We start from the raw sequence: 20,880 nt of genomic DNA on the forward strand, positions 1-20,880 counted from the left end.
CGTTGCGTTTTTATCTGCACATGTGGAATAATGCTGGGTGGTAGGAATTTTGTGGATTCCTGCGTATTCTGAAAGTTTCCATCTCAAAAATATAAGGAAAATACTTGATTTCAGGCAACATTTGAGGTTTTCAGAGCATTATGGGTAAGAAACCCTCATGGGATCCATGCACAGCACTCAACCATGGAATCCCCTGGCTGATTAGTGTTAAAAAATGACTGTGGTTTGTAAGTTCGCATAGGTGGTCCAAAATACCGCAGTTATTCCCATTGCTTATCTATCAACATAGCACTTTATAGGCTTTTCTATCGTGGTCTCTTGGCCCACCCACACTAGTGGGATACCGTTCTCATCAGGGAAAATGTGGGAACTCAGGGTGGTAGGAAATTTGTAGCACCCCGCATATTCCAGAACATTTCACAGAAATGTGAGAAAAATGTCTATTTTGTACCAAAGTTAGCTATGTGCAAGGACTTTTGTGTAAAATACCAAGCGAGAGCCACACAAGTCTTGCACCCATGGACTCTCCTAATTGCCTATTTTTTGCAGGTTTTCTACATTTTCCTAGATGTGGCTGAGCTAGGGTCAAATTTGAGTGGAAACATGTGATGTATCCTTGTTGCGTTTTGGGCTGTTTCCTGTCACAGGCATACGGTCTACGCACACAATGGAGGTACCTTTTCATTCAGGAGATTTAGGGGACTGTTGGGTGGAAGAAAGCTTGTGCACCTCACAGATTCCAGAACTTTCCATCACAGAAATATGAGGTAAATGTGTAGTTTTAGTCAAGGTTTGAGATTTGCAAGGGATTCTGGGTAAAGAGTTTAGTGAGAACAATGCAAGTCATCCCCCCCTAGTTTCCCCTAGGTCTCTATAGTGTTAACAAAATGTGCACGTTTGCTAGTTTTACCTAGGTGTAGGCTGAGCTAGGGACCCAAATCCACAGCTACCCACTTTGCAAAAAAAAGGGCCAGTTTTCGGTGGAAATATGTGAAGTATCCAATTTAGCGTTTTGGGCCGTTTCGTAGCATGGGCACTAGGCCTATTCACACAACTGAGGCGCGATTTATATCTTAAGATGTGGGGGAATCAGTGCTTAATTTGAGCTGGTGGTTTCCGGAGCTCAGCATCAGCAGTTAATTGTCAACACCGGCACTTATGACAGCCTGCCACATGGTGGAGCTGTATTGTCAACTTTTGAGATGACCACAATAACAGTTGTTTATATATTCAGTAAACATTAAAAGTGCCCTATACCTGCCCCCAAGCCATTCTTACAGCTTTGTGGGCCTGGAATAGTTTGAATTTTCACACTGGTAGGTGTGTGATATTTAATAGGTGTGCTACTGTCATTGGTAGTGCTGGCAGGAGCAATGGGTTGTGCAAGCCGCAGTGGTCTCCTGACAAGGGCCCTGGCACCTATTTGTTTACAAACTAAGCACTGTCGGGAATACTGCGTGGATGGAAGTTTGTGACTTCCAGCAGATTCCAGAACTTTCCATCACATAATTGTGTTTTATTCTAAGCTTGAAGTTTGGTTTGCAAAGTAGTCTGGGAAGAAAACCTGGTGGTAACCATGCAAGTCACCCCAACTTAGATTCCTCCAGGTGTCTAGTTTTCAGAAATGTGCAAATTTGCTAGGTTTCTCTAGATACCGGCTGAGTTAGGGCCCAAAATCCAGAGCTACCCACTTAAAAATGGGTCAGTTTTAAGTGGAAAAATAAGATGTATCCATGTTGCCTTTTGGGACATTTTTCTGTCATGGGCACTAGGCCTACCCACACAAGGGAGGTACCATTTTTATTGAGATATTTAGAGGAATGTTGGCTGGAAGGAATTTTGTAATTCCCCATACATTCCAGACCTTTCCGTCACAGAAATGTGAGGAAAATGTGTTTCTTTAGTCAAGATTAGAGGTTTGCAAGGGATTCTGGGTAACAAACCTAACGACAGCAACACACCTAACCGACCCTGGATTCCCCCAGGTGTGTAGTTTTAATACATTTACAAGTTTGATAGGTTTCCTAAGGTTCTGGCTGAGCTAAGGCCGGAAATCCACAGCTACCCACTTTTCAAAAAAAGTGTCAGTTTTGAGGGGAAAAATGTGATATATCAATGTTGCATTTTGGGCAATTTCCTGTCACTGCAACTAGGCCCACCTACTTGAAGGAATGCTGGGTGGAAGAAAGTTTGTGCCTCCTGCACATTCCAGAACTTTCTAACACAGAAATGTGAGGAAAATGTGCCTTTTTAGTAAATGTTTGAGGTTTCCAATTGATTTTGGACAACAAAAAAAACGATGAGTCAACCGACCTTGCATTCCTCCAGGTTTCTAGTTTTCAAAAATCTGCAAGTTTGCTAGGTCTCCCTAGGTGAGGGATGAGCTGGGACCCAAAATCCTCAGTTACCTACATTTTAAAACAAGCATTTGCAATGCAATAGGACTCGCATTAGTGAAACTTTTAGCTACTGGCGTTGCAAATGATAATGTTAGATTTTTATGGGCCCAAAAATATCCCAGCAGTAGCATAAGGAATAAAGGAAAATCCACAAATCAAGGAAAACATGCAGTACCAAAGGCTGTTACTAGGAGTCCCTTTGGAGTTGTAAAGGGACCTCTATTAACTATATAAGGTACTGCACCCTAATGCAATTATAAAGTGAAAGACTGTAACTGAGCATCTCATCAAGCCTGACTAGGCACCTATTTCTGCAGGCAATCTCTAGAACCTGCCCGCCAGGCATGATCCAGTTATCTCCTTATCCAATGTGTTCGGCACCTTCAACACCAATGTTGTTGCTATCTACCACATTCTTTATGAGATATAATGACATGCAAAACATCTCACAGGTTGAAGAATAGCAAATCCGTAGTCTGCACCGTAATTACACATACACAAGTAAACAATTAGTGCAGAAAACCTCAGTATGCATGCACATAATGCCAAGACATGGTGTAATTATCAAGATGTGGGTGACCAGAGGAATCAATGCCACCTGGACAACAGATTTTCAATGCAGATATTTAATTAAACAAATTGGTGCATTGTGGCTAGGATATGATTAGTTTGACTCCAATAAACCAACTAAGGTAACATGCCTGAAAGAAATTACTGGTTAAAGGAAAATCCACGACTGGAGAAATGGTGGCACACACAGTTATTATACCAACACACACAAGGCACTGACAGTGCCACACACATGGTGGTGATAGTGACACGCATGTGGCACATATACTGAGTGCACACTGTTAATTAACACATTCAAAGTAAGACGGTAACACCCAGGGCACATACATATAGAAGGAGTCCAATACAAAGACATGCTGGTTGCATGCACAAGATGGAGACCGGGACACACAGAATGCAGATGCTAATACAAACACACCAGATGCACACACTGAAACATCCAAATTATTAAAAATCCACACACTGGCTAAAATTATCAAAATTACTGTTGCTGACATAGGAGGACAACTGTCTGCAAATGCAAGCTAAATGTAAGTGAACTCAGTCTCAGAATTTACGCAAAAAACAACGTGCACATGTGAAAATATTCTACCATTTTCATGCGATATTGCAGATATTTTAAACTGGTGCCAAAAAACTGACAAGCCTAGGTTTTTATAGAAAGCAACACATTGTCACAAACCCAATTTAGCCATCTTTTTAAACTGCTGACCTTGTGTGACCACAGTAAATGATACGATTTTCAAGAATTGTTCTTTAAAATCAAACAGATGTTGCCTATTATAATTAGAAAGTACCTTCCATTAAGTTATTGCAAAAGCAGTAATTGCATCTCCTAGAATCTAGGTTACATAGCACATTCTAGGACCTAGATGGAGGTGAATGGCGAGGTCAGAGGAAGTCACAGACAGCATAAAAGATTCAGGGAATGAGCAGAGGCTCGGCCCTTCACAACATAAACACCGTGTGAACACTGGACACTTAGCCTTGGAGGGGTGAGAGGGATGCACGGAGATAGGATGAAGGCAAGGGGCTTCAGAGCAGAGCTGTGGGAGGGTGAGGGGCAGCTTTGGATTGGTAACGCGGGCACTCGGGCAAAGCCCAAGGGGCTGGTGTCCTAGTTCCTGCTGTGGGCTGCTTTTTAGGTCTCAACTGGCGTACACTGCGCAGCAGTGTCGCGCAGCTCGAGAAATTTTGTCTTTCAGTTACTGGGGTTGAACCCGCCTCTCTCTTCCATTGGCTAGCTCCATAAATGGAGGCTAGCCATTGGAAGAGATGTGTGGCAATCATACTCGGAGCAGATTCGTGGGCGTTTCTGTGGTTTTTTTAAGCCCCGCCCCCTTTGTTTCGTCATGAAGAGGTGGCCCATTGTGGGTGTTTCCTTTTTTTTTTTTTGCCAGGGCTGTTTTTTCGTCAGTCTGTGCCAGCTCCCCGCTCTCTCGCAGTCTCCTCCCTGTGCTCCCACGGGGGCGGCTCTGACAACGCTTGTAATTATTGTTTGTGCCTTTGCACTGCAGTGCTTAAACACCCGACGATGGCTGTTTTAATTTGGTTACTTTAAGAACTGCCAGAAAATCAGGAATGGATTCGCACTTTGGCCTTCGTGTAATCGCCAGGGTCAGTTTGCGAAGTTGACGCCTCTGTCGTGATGTTCCTCTGGTCTCCCCTGCCTTTGAAGTTCCTCCCTTTGCCTAACGCATGCAGCAGGAGACCAGGAGTGGAGGTTGTTGTTCAAGTGCCATGCTGTGGATGGTGCAAGTGAAATGGTGTGCTCGGTGCCCTGACATCAGGCGGTGTCGGGTTTCCCGGGCTCTGAGGAGCAGCTTCAAAGGGTCTGAGCGCGCGCCCCGCCTCTGTGTGCCGGACCTCCGTGAGCCTGCACCGGCCCCGCCGTGAGCGCGTCTCCTCAGCCCAGAGCGCCTCGTCCGGATAGCGGCAGGGCTGTGAGTATGGCTCCCCCCGTACCCGTGGTGTTTGTCTGTCGAGCGGGACATGAATGTCAGTTCTCGAGTGGGGTGATGGTAGCGGTAAGATAGTTGTGTGTGGATTTTCGTTGCCTCTACCCCCCAGTGCACTGTTTTTTCAGCCACGCTGCTTTGCTTTGATGAAAGGGGCAGGCTTTGCTCCACTCGTCTGAGATGCTTTGATATGAGGGGCACTGCTGCACTCTCTATAGCACATTTACTTCTGAATGCCGCAGCTGTGTAGCCGTCGTTGGAGGGATATTGGAGGTGTAGGTACATGTTTTGTTTTTCTTCATTCAAAGTTATCCAAGTCTGTGTGGTGTAGCGGGAACAGCGACAATCTTTATCTTTAGAGTTACACATGTTAAAACCAAGCTGGGTTGCTATAACACTTATACTTTGCTATGTTATAGCTCCCAGACTTCCTTCTCATCCCGAATGTAATTTCTCTAAATTACAATGCGTCCTCTTCATCACCAGACGTGTTTCTGTTGGCACCATCAGCACGTCTAGCGTGATTATGGCATGGCACGTATGCCCAGTTCAGCATTGTGTCCTGTGGTTACATTCTGTATGTGGTGAGTTTACTTAGTGATGGACGTAGAGTTGTTCAGGTGGCTAGTGGACGCAAGGAGAATCATGAAAAACAATCTTGCTTCATTGGAAAGCAGGCGGTCTCAGAAAAACAATGCAGTCAACGCGCCCCCTGTTGTGGGTTTATAGCCTCCTATAATGCACACTATATGTTGATGCTGTTTGGATAGATCATAGATTAGTAATGTGAAAGCGTGAAATGAAGCAGACTATCTATTCCTGAGTACCTGCAGTTGATTGGAGCCAGTGACCTCCTAATGAAAGTCACACACCCCTCAGAGAAGAGCTGACACACACTCCCTCCTAATGAAATGAAGCCCTGGAATGCAAAGACTGAGGGTATATACAGATTTCAAATGCTATCCACGTGTTCTGCCAAACTTGAGAAACAGATGCATTTTCCCTTGGTGATCTATTGGGAAGTGGCTGAGCACAATAATCCACATTGCCAGCTCTCCACATCATAGCAGGCGATTGTAAGCTGTGTATTTGATTGGTTCCCAAGACATATTCACCAAGGTACTTAATGCCTCCCCAGAAAAGCGCAATCACTCCCGAATCACTAAAAATAAATGGTCTCCAGGCGTAAAAGCAAAAGATGTGCCTGGTCATCAAGTTCTTAATTTATGGTGAATTCAACATGTTTCTTAGTGCTTAGGCTTTCTACAGATAGACATTTCTACTAGTCCGATCCATTGGAAACGTTACAGGAGCAAATTTGTATTTGATTTTTTTCATAAGTGCTCTTCAGGTCAAGGGGAAAGAGCACTCCACAAGGCAGGGGTGTGGGCAGCGAAATAACTATTACTCTTACATTGCCTGGGTAAATGATGGGAGCATGGGGTGTGGGGGGGGGCAGCACTAGTAGGCCAGCATTTGATTAGTGCTAAGAACAATTGAGGGTGCGTTGATAAATCCTATCTTTGGGCGGGGTGGTGCAGGTGGTGTACCAACAGTTGTGTGGTGCATTAGGAAAGCACGTAAGTGGTAGCCAGGAGGGTGTTCGAAGCAGGGGGATTTCTTTTTTATGCAGCTGGCCCAAGAGATAAGGGGAACAGCAGTGTCCTTAACAAGCTTACAAACTTTGCAACATGATCATATGAAGGGCCTGGTATAAACCTTGCAGTAGTCAATTTGTGAGTCACCAAAGCAGAAAACGCAGAGATGTGTATTGGTGGGTGTAACAAGGAAGAATAGGTTTCTGAGTGTGCAGTGCACAAGAACAGGGGTAATGCTACTCCATTGACTTAAAAAGAGCATAGTCTGGTCTGCCTCGAGGTTAACCCCAAGATTCTTTACCACATTTACAGGGAGTGACAGGTAATGATAATCTCATTACTTCAATCAGGCAGTAGCCACTCCACTCAAAACACTATATTTGTTCAAACCTTTTCCTGCAGCTGAGAACACACCCTGTTTTACAACACATGTTGTGTGAGTCAGAGAACCTGTCATGTTTGAGGCGGTTTACCAATCTGTTATCGCAATGCCTCTGCTATTGTCACTAGCTCATCTACAGTGATAGGCTGCACGTAAAGTGACTGAGCGTTACAGAACACACTATCCCACTGTTCTGGATGGGAGTTTTCTCTTTCAGTGCACAGCTATGGCTTCCCACGCATTGATATTGTGCAGGGAGGGAGTGTCCCGGTAAAGATCTGTAGCTGGTCCTCTGGTGTTTACTTCATCACACTGTGTATTACTCTTGTACTTAGTTGTAAAACTATTAATATTGTCTGGTGTATGTTAGCACTTGAAGTGTGTTTTAGAACCAATAGGCGCAGCTCAAAGAACTATGTACTTCAAAGGTCATTTTATCCATTGGTAAACTGCTGTATTTTGATGCATACACTGACATTTTAGCTCAGTGCACAGTGCAATGGCCAAGTGTGCTCGTTTGCTTTTAAATGTAATACATTGAGATTGATGTTTTAAACAATATAGTTTGAGTGGAATTTTAGGAGATGTTTATGAAATCAGAATGACCAACAGTTCTGCTGCCGAAGCCAACATGCTCCAAATCTGCTTTCTCCATCACTTATAATAGCTATACAATATTGCACATTTTTTGTAGGCTATGTAACTGAAAATGTACAAAGGGTCTTTTGAGAACGCTGCTGGTGGCTGCTTGCTTGATATCAGCATCCTGGTATTCTGAAAACCACACACTACTTTGAGATGTGGTCTCTAGTGATGACCTATTTGTAACATAATTCATAGGATGCCTCACCCTCACACCCCCACACCCTCACACCACCTCACCCTCACAAACCCTCACCCACCCTCACACACCCTCACACACTCACCCTCACTCACCCTCACACACCCTCACCCTCACCCCCTCCCCGTACACCCTCACCCTTACACCCCCTCACACACCCTCACCCTCACACACCCTCACCCTCACACACCCTCACTCTCACAGACCCTCACCCTCACACCCCCTCACAAAGCCTCAGCCTCACCCTCACACACCCTCACCCTCACACACCCTCACCCACTCACCCTCACCATCTCACCCCTTCACACCCCCTCACACCGCCTCACCCTCACCTCCCCCTCACACCCCCTCACCCTCACACCCTCACACCACCTCACCCTCACACCCCCTCACCCTCAGACCCCCTCATCCTCAGACCCCCTCACACTCACACCCCCTCACCCTCACAACCCCTCACCATCACACACCCCCTCACCTTCACACACCCCTCACCCTCACACACCGCTCACCCTCACTCACCCTCACTCGCCCTCACTCACCCTCACTCGCCCTCCCACACCCTCTCACCCCCTCACCCTCACACACCCCTCACCCTCACACACCCTCACCCTCACACACTCACGCCCCCTCACCCTCACACCCCTCACCCTCCCTCACCCACCCTTAGACCCCCTCACCCTTACACCCCCACACCCTCACACCCCCTCACTCTCACACCCCTCACTCTCACACCTCTCACTCACACCCTCACACCCCCTCACCTTCACACACCGCCTCACCCTCACACACCCTCTCACACTCACACACCCTCTCACCCTCACACACCCTCTCACCCTCTAACCCTCACACACCCTCCCTCACCCTCTCACCCTCTCACACCCTCACTCACCCTCTCACACCCACACTCTCACCCTCAATCACCCTCACACCCCCTCACCCTCACACCTGGCGCTCTGTGTGTGTGTCACTGTGTGTGTGTGTGGCGCTGTGTGTGTGTGTGTGTGGCACTGTGTGTGTGTGTGTGGCGCTGTGTGTGTGTGTGGCGCTGTGTGTGTGAGTGTGGCGCTCTGTGTGTGTTTTTTTGTGGCTCTGTGTGTGGCTCTGCGTGTGTGGCTCTGTGTGTGTGTGTAGCTCTGTGTGTGTGTGTGGCTCTGTGTTTGTGTGTGGCTCTGTGTGTGTGTGTGGCTGTGTGTGTGTGTGTGGCTGTGTGTAGGGCTGTGTGTGTGTGTGTGTGTGTGTGTGTGTGGCTCTGTGTGGGTGTGGGGGTGCAAATGCAATAGGTCTCACATTTGCGAGAGATTAAGCTATTGGCATTGTAAATGACAGTGCCATTTATTTATCTGTTTTCAAAACAAACACATAAATAACAATTTTGTCATTTACAATGCCAATAGCTCTAACTTTTGCAAAGGCGAGACCGTTGCATTGTAAATGCTTGTTTTTTTAGCAGTCTGGGAGGTAGATTTGGGTGGTTTCTGCAATGTTCGGATACCGCCAGCGGCCCAGGTGGTGCATGAGAGGCTTTTTTGGGAGTAGATAGGCATCCATTACCTCCCATTTAGGAACGGGCAGAGGTGTCACTCCCTTTCTCTCTAATATGCAGGTTGAGAGCAGGCAGGGGGCCTGAACAGAATTGGCCTCACTTGTTTTCAGGTGTGTTTCACCAGTGTAAACTAATCCGTGCTTCTTTTTAAGCTCCCCCCCCCCTTTTTTTTTTTTTTAATAAAACTTCGCTGAAGCAGGGTTTTGTGGACAGACATTTTTTAGTGCGCTCGGGCCGATTTTTAATCCCAATCCAACCCTGGTGAGGGGGAGGCCCGGGAAGATCAAGCGAGGGACGTTGTTTCAGCTAATAAGTAACTGTAAAAAAATAAAGTATTGATGGGACATAAAGCAGCAACAAAGTGAAAGAAAACGTGTGCTGTTGCATGCTGCAGTCAAGTGAGTGCAACCTTTCTTCCGCAGCTCTAAAAACTGGGCAGTTCCATAACCCCCTTCACAAAAGATTGTTGTCGCTAAAACACCAAAATACCAGTTCATTTGAGAAACCGATTTCCAAACGGGAATTTATATCTTTAGACGTGCACTTAATGGTTAAACATGTATTTGTGCCCATTGGTTGGTTTATTTGATAGTTCTGTCTTTCCTACAGACCCCGAGCTCATACCGAATGTTCTACAAGCATGGCAATATAAATTCCCGAACGTCGTCTATCAAAAAAAAAAATGTTTGCAGGTGTATTTTCTCCTCCATGAAGCCTCTACTCGCATGACATTCCAGTTCCGCCCTGGGCTGGACTGGCCATAGTGGGCACCGGACAATTCCTCAGTGCGCCACACGGGTGGGGGCCGTTTTTGTGCCCCTGGGGGCCGTTTTTGTTATAGGGTCCTGTACCAAAATCGGCCGAATACCGGCCCCGGCAAAGAGCTCAGGGGCACCTCCAACCCCCGAGTGGGGAAGGGGGGGGGGCTGCCGAGCACTTTGCCAGGGCCGGTTGTGGTTCCCAGTCCGGCCCAGCATCCGCCCCTACTTCACAGGATAGCAGGAGCGCCCGTGGTGGGAGTGCTGCCGGGTGCTGACTTGGGGCGGGGGAGTGGCAGGGTGGGGGGTAGTAAACTCTGGAATACGTCTGCACAGAGGTAAGTACACAAATAAATTAACACATTTCTTTGCGCACGATGCATCTGGCCCCTTCCTCGCCCCACGTCAGCGCCCGGCAGCACTCCCACCACGAGCAGTTACTGGACTGCAGGATAGAGTTACCTTTTTTTCCATTGTGCTGTTACTCATCTACTGACAGTGACACCTGAGCCATCACACACAAACAAGAACCGGCGCTGCAGGATCAACGTGCAACATTCTTTTTTTTTTTATTTCAACCAAATTTTATTGAGAGATTTTCATATGTACATACATACAGTACAGTATCCGTACAACGAGGGTAATATAGCAGTTCCTTCAACGCCTTTGGGGTAACATTAGGCGTAGTATGAGATCAAGGAATGGTCCGTGACTGCGCGCCAGAGCAAAGGTTTTGACTAGGCAAGCTCTGGCGAGCATGAGTATTACCCTCGTGTAGAGAGAGATAGCCGGAATCGTAAGGAAGAGAAAAAGGAGGTAGAGAAGGTGGAAGGACAGGTGCTGTAGTTTGTTTGGCCTTTGCCTGGTTTTAGTCTTGTATCTGTGCGTATTGTTCAAGGAACTAGGTGTTTGTCCAGGGCGCTCCACATCTCCCCTCTTGACGTGTGGTTTGGTGAGTGGTTTGCTGTTATGTTGTCTGCCCCTCTAAGGAAAGTGACCCAGTTGAGCCAGCTTTTGAAAGAGGCCTTCCCGGTGTCCTTCCAGTTTGTGAGGATTGTTTTCACCGCGGCAGTGAGCAGGAGGTCGATCAGATCCCCGTCTTCCTTTGTTTGGGATCCTGGGGCCATGAATGCTGTGATTAGTCCTATGAAGCTATCTTGTATGGGGTAGCCTACCACAGTGTGTATGAAGTCCCTGACCTTGTTCCAGAATGACTTGACTTTGGAGCAACCCACGATGGTAGAGGTCTTCAAACACTGCGTCTCAAAAGGGAGCATGACACAGTCCATGTCCAAAGCCGACATAATAGTCATCCCCAAGGAAGGCAAGGACCCCCAGCACCCCCAAAATTACCGCCCAATCTCCCAGATCAACGTAGACTGTAAGATCTATGCAAAGATCCTCGCAACACGTCTAAATGCCCACCTCCCAAACCTGATCCGAAACTCACAGGTAGGCTACCTCAAGAACAGGATGTCCAATGACAATACGTGCAACATTCTAACGCAGCCAGCGCGCCTCAGGTCGTGCACGACTGATTCCAGGCGCTTGACCGTGCACCAACAGTTCGTTCACCCTGCGATGCGTTCACCGGTAGATAGACGCTCCATGGAAGGTTATGCTGCCTGGTGTTAATAATTTGTATTGTACGTGCAGCAGCAGGTTGGTGTGTCATAGGGAAACCAGCAGGCACCGTCTGTCAACAGCTGTTCGCAAGCGACTGCGGTGTTATTCCATCAACAGAAAAATGTTTTACATGCCAAGCTTGCACGCTATCCCCATGATTTTGCTGAAGTCATCGACGCCATAGCATTGCGCTGTGACATTCTTATAAACATGTTCCAAGTAACAAGAACTTACTAAAAAAAAGGGTTCCCAATTTGCTCTCAAAAACCTCATGTAATAAAAATTTAAAATCTAAAGGATCGTGCCCTTTTTACACAACACTAAAACCATTCAGTATTAAGGTGTTGTAATAAAAGTGCTACAGTACTGATTTCGCCAACTTCAGTATGATGAAACGCTGAGTCAGCTCAGACGGGGCTCAAACAAGTAAAAAATGTTAGTGGTAACGTGATGTAAATAAAAGCGGTTATAATCCCCCAGGGCACTGGTGCGCAATTGAAATGACTTCAGAACGATGAAAAGCGGGAGCAGCCCTGCCGACAGTTGAACCTGTGACCTGATGTTTGAAAACAAAGACCTCTGGAGTGACCACTTATATAAGAAAGCAAGGGCACCTATCACATCAACTTGGAGGTAAAGTCATCTCTGTAGCAGGTGCATTCACCCACTGTTTACACCAGGTTAACGCAAAAATACGAACAATTGTATACCCTGAGAAGTTGCACAACTGCTTCCTAAACTTCAGATACACTTGTGCAAAATACTTCACCGCAGTCTGCACTTTAAAGCACACCAGTGTCCAGTAAACAGCAGCCAGGTGCTCACCCGGCTCTCGTGGCTGAAGAGGTCGGTGCCTAACATGCAGGCGATCAGCGAGTCGAAGCTGTAGTGAAAGTTTCTGAAATGCATCCTCGCAGCAGCTTCCGATGGACAGGGCGATCCACAGACAGCGGCGGGTTCAGAGGTCCAGGAGCAGCGCTTTCTGCAAACTGAGCTTATAAAGGAGGCGAGCTAACCCCTCTAAAAAACAGGCACCAAAACGAGCAAAAAAAAAAAACACCTCCCGATAACTGAGCAAGGGACAGCGGATTCCTAAAAAATACCCAGCTCGCGCGCAGGCAGCCGCGCTCCGTCTTAAAGTCCCAAATAGGAAAGTGAAAGCGCAGTAGCAATAACATAAATAAATAAACCGAGCGCGGCGTCCCTGAAGCGGGCGCCGCGCCGAGTCTTAAGGTCCCAGATAGGAAAGTGAAAGCGCCCCATATGACTGAACTGATACAATGCCTGAAATGCCGCGAACTAAAGAGACGCCGTGCGCATGCCCATGTCTGGGCAGGCACGGCAAACAGGAGACAGGGAGGGAACAAAAATGCCTCCCTTCCAATTAAAAGCACACATTTTTGATGCGCACCAATCAGAAGCATGGGTGGAGCTTCCCCTGCGTCGCCAGACGAGACCTAAAAAGGGTCAGTTTTCAGTGGGAAAATGTGATGTGTCCATGTTATGTTTTTCCAAATTTCCTGCTGTGAGCACTAGGCTTACCCACACAAGTGAGGTGCCATTTTTATTGAAAGACATGAGGGAGCATAGAATAGTAGAACATTTGTTATTACCAATTGGATTTTGCTGCATTTGTGTCTTCCACATGTAAGCCAGTGTGTAAGAAAGAAGACATTTTGAAATATACTCTCTAAATCAAATGCAGTACACGTACCCACAAATTCAGAGATGTACAAATAAACACTGCTCCTAAACTCCATATCTTGCACCCATTTCGGAAATACATAGGTTCCCTTGATACCCATTTTTCACTCTACATATTTCACCATATAAGTTGGTCTATATCAGTACACAATAAAAAAAAACTGCATAGTGCAACTCAGTTGTTGGCTCTGGGTACCTTGGGTTCTTGGAGAATCTACAAACCCTATATATCCCCGCAACCAGAAGGGTCTAGCAGACATAGTAGTATATTGCTTTTGTATATCAGCCTTCATGACGGAAAGTTACAGATAAAAATGTTGTCAAAAATCTACATTTTTTCCTACTCATGTTCAATATTTATTTTCTTCAACAGTTAGTTTCTTTAAAAAAAACCTTGAGGGATCTACACATATGAGCCCATGTTGAATGTGGATTTTGTCTACTTTCCAGAAATCTATGCCTTTCCTGGAACACTCATGGGTTTCACACTGGTTTCCAGCACAAACGGGAAGTAGGTTGAAAGCACAAAAAGTAGGACAAATGGGATAATTCTTTGAAAAATGACCAAACTGTGTTAAAAAATTTGGTTTTTGTATTAACCTCGGCATGTTCCCAAAAGCTGGAAAGATGGTGACTTTAGCACAGCAATTCATTTGTTGATGCCAAGAACACAAATGTTACCTACATTTTGCCTATTTTCTCGGTCCCCTCCATGGCAATCCACATCCTGGGTACCTTAAGGATCCCCAGGATGGTGCAAAAAAGGACACAAATTTGGCGTGAATACCTTATGTGGAAAAAAGCAATGTAGCCCTAAACGCTAACTACCCCAAATAGCCAAAAAAGTCTCAGCACTGGGGGATTGCTGGAAGGTCCAGCAAATAAGGGGTTAAGGTTGGGCTACAGCATTTATGTCCCATATGAAAACTAAAAGTCCATCTCCTTCTCATTAGATTGTGGGTAGCTATTAGATAACTTGTTTAAAGTAGGGGTGGGCGTAGTTCGCGAAGTAGCGCTACGAGTAGCTACGTGAAGTGAACTTCCCACAACTCGAGCTATGCGTAGCACTACGGGAACTGCGTAGTAGCATGTTCACACTGTGCAAGATGTTGTTTTCAACGATTGCACAGTGCGGACAAGCATCCGGCACTGTGCAATCATTGAAAACAGCATCTTGCACAGTGCGAGCTGTTCTTTTCTGCCGCTCGAGTAGATTATTACTCGAGCTGCAGCTTTCTCAATGTGGACTGGTAGTTTCTCATCGCGAGCCGTCGCGAACATGCGCGACCACTCGCAATGAAAAACCTGACCTCCCCGCATTGAGAATCTCGCCAGGAGGTTTATTTTCCATGCTCGCGATCGGCAACTTGATGTTGCTGATCGCAAACAAGGAAAAAGCCTCGCGAGGATGTCATTTTGCTTGCTCGCGGTCGCCAACTTGACGTTGAGGGCCAAGAGCAAGCAAAAAATGACCGCTGCACTACGCTACGCTGCGCTACACATGTTTGCACTGTGCTACGTGCAGTTCGCGTAGTGCAAAGTTGCGCAAACTTCACAAACTACGCGAGCATAGCTTAGTGCTTCACCCAGGGTTAGTTTAAATCACATTTGTCTAGTTGGGTGCAAGGAGCTCCATACTCAAAATTAATAAGGTATTCACTAATCTTTTTGTAAGCGCAAATGCTGATTGCAAATGCATTCATGATTCTCTGATGAAGTACAACTTCTTCTTTATTTTCTTTTGCAGGTCTGGATCTTGATGTAGGCAGGGTCCCGGCAGGACAAGATGGAGCAGGATCTACCAGTGATTAACTCATATGAATGGTGTCCACGAAGCCAAGCAAGATGGATCCAGTATGGTGCAGTATTTAAAGGCGTCCCATCCAACCTAATCATGTGCACATTTGAAATCTTGCAGGATCTTGTGAGTGTTCGGGTGTGTGAGAGCACAACCACGAATATGCGAAGTTACATAGTATGCACTACAACGCATGCGATTACAATGCAGTAGTTACAATGACTACAGTGTTACAACGCAAACCATTACATCGGAAGTCCTTTCTACGACTTGCTGTATGGGCACGCTGGACTTAGGAATAGTATAATTTACTATTCCAACTCCAGAGTGTGCAACAGTAGGGAAGGTGTTGGAATAGTAAATTATATTATTCCTTAGTTTAGCATGCTCCCTAAAGCAAGTCGTAGAAATGACTTGCGATGTAATGGTTTGCGTTGCAACAACGCGGTCGTTGTAACAACCGCTTTGTAATCGCATGCATTGTAGCTCATACGATATAAACGCTGCTTCCCAGCAGCCACAGGAAACTTTCTGTACAAATTGGTTATAGAAGGGGAACCAAATTGGAGTTAGGCGGTTCTTAGTGTTAACGCAGCACCAAGTCATGTGGGGCTGAACGTGCAATGGGTGGTGTGTACCATGGGAGTTCCGGGGGGCCACGTCTGCAACTGATTGGAATCAAAAGCATTTTCCACCAGATGATCATATTTCTTTGGGCAGGTGGATTTATAACCTTATATTTGTTAAAAGAGTTCTTATATTTGGAGGAATCAATAGCTTCCCATGTTAGACTTGTTATTTGTCTATTTGGAGATGAGGATTCCAAAGAATCAATTACACATATTACCATTTTAATTGATTCCAACTAATGTCTCTTTCGATTTTTGTCTACAGATATTGAACCATCTTCTACTGATACTGAACCACCTCCATTTCTTGTGGATGGGAAATAAGCAGGTGATTATGAGTACCCAACACTTATATTTTTACTTTTATAAACAGTAAGTTACTGCTCTAGATATTAATAAACAAGTTTGCATTTTTGTGGATGTCATTTCTTCCAGTAGTGGCTGCTACTGGACGGGAGTGGTGGGGTAGGGAGGGGGAAATAAAATATTTCTTTAAAAATACACGTACCTGACTATGGTCTGCCAGCCGGCCGCCGCCTCTCCTCCATCCTCTTCATCTCCAGCCAGCCACGCCTTTACTCTGTACTCTTCATCTCAAGTCTGGCAGCAGGAAGCACCCAGGTTCAGAAGCTCCCCACAGCCAATCACAATGCTGCAATATAATGTTGTGATTGGTCTGAGCGCCCTGGTTCGGCGCTCAGACAGGCACTAGAGTGGGAGCCTTGGTATGTTCTCCACCCAGGCTCTAATGCAGCCAGGGTGGAGAACATGCAAAGTGCGCATGAGGCTGTGACAGCCCACCAAAGCATCATGCACACTAAAAGAGTGTGCCAATCACTCCCCCCTCTGCAGTGCTCCGGAGTCACAGAGCACAGAACCAACTGAGCAACTGCAGTAGGATAAATTAAATGATAATAACGCTGCATTATTATAATTTTGTTTTTCCTTCTTGAACTGCTCGGAGAGCAGTGGGCAGACGCTCCTCTGCCTTAGCGGAGGAGCCGCCACTGATTTCTTCAGGCATAAAAGTTCAAAATAAAATACACAATTAAAAAAACACACAAATCAATAAAAAAAGTTTCTGCTTCAGCATTTATTTCACCTTGTATATTCACAAATAGCTATATTACACTCTGCAAACACTTCTGGCATAAAAGGATGATAGAAAAGGTACAGAAATACTAAGTTATATACTTGCGGTCAAAATGGTAACCATACACTAATTTTTAAACTAGTATTCACCGAGAATCCTGGGGTAATAAGCAGATCTTGCTGAATTATGAAAAACACATCTCTAAATCACTGAGAAATCACAAATCTAGAATCATGGCTGAACAGGAAAGCCTAACACTACCATGTAATAAGATCATAACATGGAACTGTAGAACCTTGAAAACCTATATTGACCCCACATATTGGCAATATACTTTTTAGGTCTCGCGACCTGTCAATGCGCATGCGCATTGAGCGGAGAGCAAGACTATAGGGGCTTAAACAGACTTTAACTAACTGGCGATTTGATGCTGTGCCCGTGCGCTTTTAGGTCAATGCGCAAGCGCATTGACCTAAAATGCGCGTGCACAGCATCAAATCGCCAGCCATCTGTTCCCCTGCAGCTCTTCCCGCTCCGCCCCACAAGCTTCCCCCAGCGTGCGCTCTGGCTCAGCCGAGCCGCACTCCTCCCACACCTTTGAAGTGAAGCTTCACTTCAAAGGCCCCTGCTGCTTCACACTGTCGCATTTCTCCTCCCCCCCCCTCCCCACAGCAATGCCCTCCGCCGTCCGTACTTTCACTTTGACGGCCGCAGGCCGTCTCTCGTGTTTCTCCTCCCCCCTCCCAGTGTTTTTTTTTTTTTTTAAACTTGTTTCCTGTCTCTTCATTTCTTACCCGTCCACCAACCCCTCCCGTCTTAGTGCCTTGCTAGGGTTTTCGACTGCCGATTCTGCTGTAAAACTACTCTGTTTTGCCCGGACTGTGTTGATGCTGCTGCACGAGTTGTTTCTAACCTTGAATCAACATTAATTGCTGGGGTTATATGCAAGGGTATTGGCATAGCTAATAGGTCTCGCGTTTGGGACCTTATAAGTATTTATAGTTATTCAGCACAATATTCTTGGTCCAATGGCCAAACACTTATAAGGTCCCAAAAGCGAGACCTATTGGCTATGCCAATGCTTGTTTATGCTTGAAATTGCTAAGTGAACATGCTATTATTAAACCCTGGGTGCCTGGCACAGGATTGCGTATCATCATTTAAAATATATAAAGGCCATTTCATTTCAGACTGTCCTCCCAATAAAGGACCATACCATATCCTGCCACAACAGTTGTAAAACACCTTTTAAATTGCAGCACAGGGCCTAATTTTCACAACTTTTATTACAACTGGATGACTCCTTTGCAATTGTGCCAGTACCACTGAGCACATGAAAAGAAAGGCGTTGTCTTGCCAAAAGTGAAGCAATATATAAACACTGTCATTGACTGTTTAGGACTCATTCCATCTTGCCCTCAATCACACGTTGTAAGTGTGCACGAATTCTCTACCTCACCGACAAGATGCCCAGTACCTTGATCAAGTTCAGTTCTACCTGACTGCAATCACCCACTGGATGAAGACCAACTTTCTAAAGCTGGATACCGAGAAGACCAATATCGTGATCTTCGGGACCAGCACATCACTGTGGGACTCCACCTGTCACGATACACTTCCTGCACTCTTGTGCCCACCCCCCGGGGCCCGAATTGTGGGACCTTCCAGTGTCCAATAAGCTTTCAGACCTTCTACTAGAACCACATACTGCTTTCATGGCTCTTGGACGCTCTTCGGAAATCATCATCCTTTTCCAATCCATGTTGGGTTTTGTGGAAGCCAGTCTGCTCATGCTTGAAACTCCATTACATATATATAATTCCCTGCTCACTGCTTTGTCTCCACCTCTGCAGGCCAAGGATGGGTGGAGGAATTCGGCTCACCTCTGGCTGGCAGCTGCTAGCCTGCTTGCATCTGATGCACGTGATCACTGTGATCTCTTATAAGCCCCAGTTCCCTTCAGTCCAGCACTGGTCATTGTAGCAGTGTTCCTGTGAGACTGACTCTTTGTGTCCTGAATGCTTGCTATTCTTGTTTGTAGAGTTCCTGAGCTATAATTATTCCTTGGCTCTTGATTCCTGATCTGTAGCTAATCCATGTTCCTGAATTATCACTGCCTGCAGTGCTCCCTTGAATTCTGAGCCATTACTATTTTAGTGCACTCTCGAAAAATCTCTCTCTCCTTCTGTATTCACTGTTGTTTCTTGATATGGTGTCTTAGCAACATGCTCTGCATTCTTTCCTTGGTAACTAGGATGTCAGAGTTCTGGGGCATGTCAGGCATGGAGAGCTGGCAGTTGCTGAGAGAGGACGTGTCTAAGGGTTGTTCTTATAAACTTAAATAAAGTTCCTTCTACAAATAACCTGTCTTCGCCTCTTAAAAGTGGCGACGAGGATGGGATGTATTTCCCTTGAGGCAGACTGGTTATGCAAAGCTGGAAGTTATCAACCCCTAGACGATTAATAAGAAAACTAAACAAGATTGCATTGCGGAGAACGTGCTAATGTGCAAGAACCTCAAGCAACTGAAATTACCCTGCCAGATTGGAACGGTTGTTGGAGTCCTGTTGGACTTGAAGATTATCAAAGAGAGAAACAACCGTTCTTGATAAACTCCGGTAAGAGAAGGTTTTCACAAGCCTAGCACTGTCTGTGTGTAACTAAGCGCCATAATAGAAGGTTTCCACAAGCCTAGGGCTGTCTGTGTGTAACTAAATGCTGCGTGCGGTGATACGTCAAGGTTGTCAGTGCTGCTGAAGGGGCTGATTGACAATACAGTGAGGATGATGAGTGAATATACGGGGAAGTCGCAGAAGTATGTGGAAGCGAGGTTTGACAAAGCGAACTTCTAAAACTATTTAAAGATAAGCGTCTGGATGTCGTTTGGCCTATGTAACGGCTGTGGGTCTAACCCTTTGAGTTTGTCGTTGGATTCGGACCGTCGTTTGGCCTATGTAACTGCGGTGGGCCGAACACTTTTGAGATTTTTTTTTGGGATCTGGGAGGTTGCTACCTGCGCATTCTCCAAAATTGTTTTTAATTAATGTTGGCTTACCTGATTCTGCTGGCATTTGTTTCTGCCGCTTCCATTCCAGGATTGATACGCTTCATCAGGAATTCCACGGCGGTGCTCTTGTAGTGTAGTTCCTATATTCCCAATAGGCTCTGCACATTGGAATAGTATATCCTGTAGTTTAGACGTAGGACTGAGGTCGACTAGGTCTCTACTGAATATACTAGACTTAATTGTGTATGTGCCAGCTAGCTCAGAGGTCACTAGAAACTTTCTCGAATGAACAAGAAGGGATTAGTTTCTGACAACCGCTTAACCCCTTCCATTCTGGTGACGAACCCCAGCCGTCACGCTCCACGGTGCTCGTGTACTGATGACGGCTGGGGTTCATCACGGCCCCGCCCTGTTCGTTCCGCGGCCGCACACGGGGGGAATCGCGGCCGCACGGAAGGGGTTAAAACATGACAACTTTGTTCCCCAAGAATAAGAAATATATCTCTAGAGTCGCGGAAACAATAGATAGTTATTTCACTCAGTCAATCGTGCATGCTTCGTTTCACCAGAGGTGCAGAGAAATAGAGAGACGGGCGTTTTCAATACAAGGTATTTATTGAACAGTCTTCTTTCTCAAGCATAAGAAATGAACTGCTAAAATCGTAATACTTGTTGTAAAGTACAATGCGTACAGTAGGAAGAGTATTAATAATACTGTAAAAGCATGATATGGTTTCTAAGCCATAAAATACATACATTGATAAATAATGACTAAAAGTACTCAACTGGTGCTTCTAAAATACGCCTACCCCGGTGTACCTAATCTAGGTCTAGTACAAGGGAAGAAGTAAGTGAGGTGTAGCTTAAGTTAAGTATTCTTTTGCCAAGAATCTAATCCAAGAATTCTCTTAGGGTCTAATCAGCTCCGTACCTTGGTTTTTAGAATGTAGGAGGTCTGGTATCTCTCTCTCAGG

The 20,880-nt window shown here is 45.8% G+C and overlaps 1 long non-coding RNA gene across 1 annotated transcript in view; it reads left to right on the forward strand.

Annotated features, from left to right (window-relative positions):
• LOC144784849 (uncharacterized) overlaps positions 1 to 20,880 on the forward strand; it is a 68,982-nt gene that overhangs the window by 39,545 nt on the left and 8,557 nt on the right. The window contains exons 2-3 of the long non-coding RNA XR_013601708.1: positions 15,127 to 15,303; positions 16,072 to 16,134. This is a non-coding gene — a long non-coding RNA (uncharacterized LOC144784849). The remainder of the gene's footprint in view (positions 1 to 15,126; positions 15,304 to 16,071; positions 16,135 to 20,880) is intronic.

Source organism: Lissotriton helveticus, chromosome 10 (genome assembly GCF_964261635.1).
Source record: "Lissotriton helveticus chromosome 10, aLisHel1.1, whole genome shotgun sequence".
Lineage (NCBI taxonomy): Eukaryota > Metazoa > Chordata > Amphibia > Caudata > Salamandridae > Lissotriton > Lissotriton helveticus.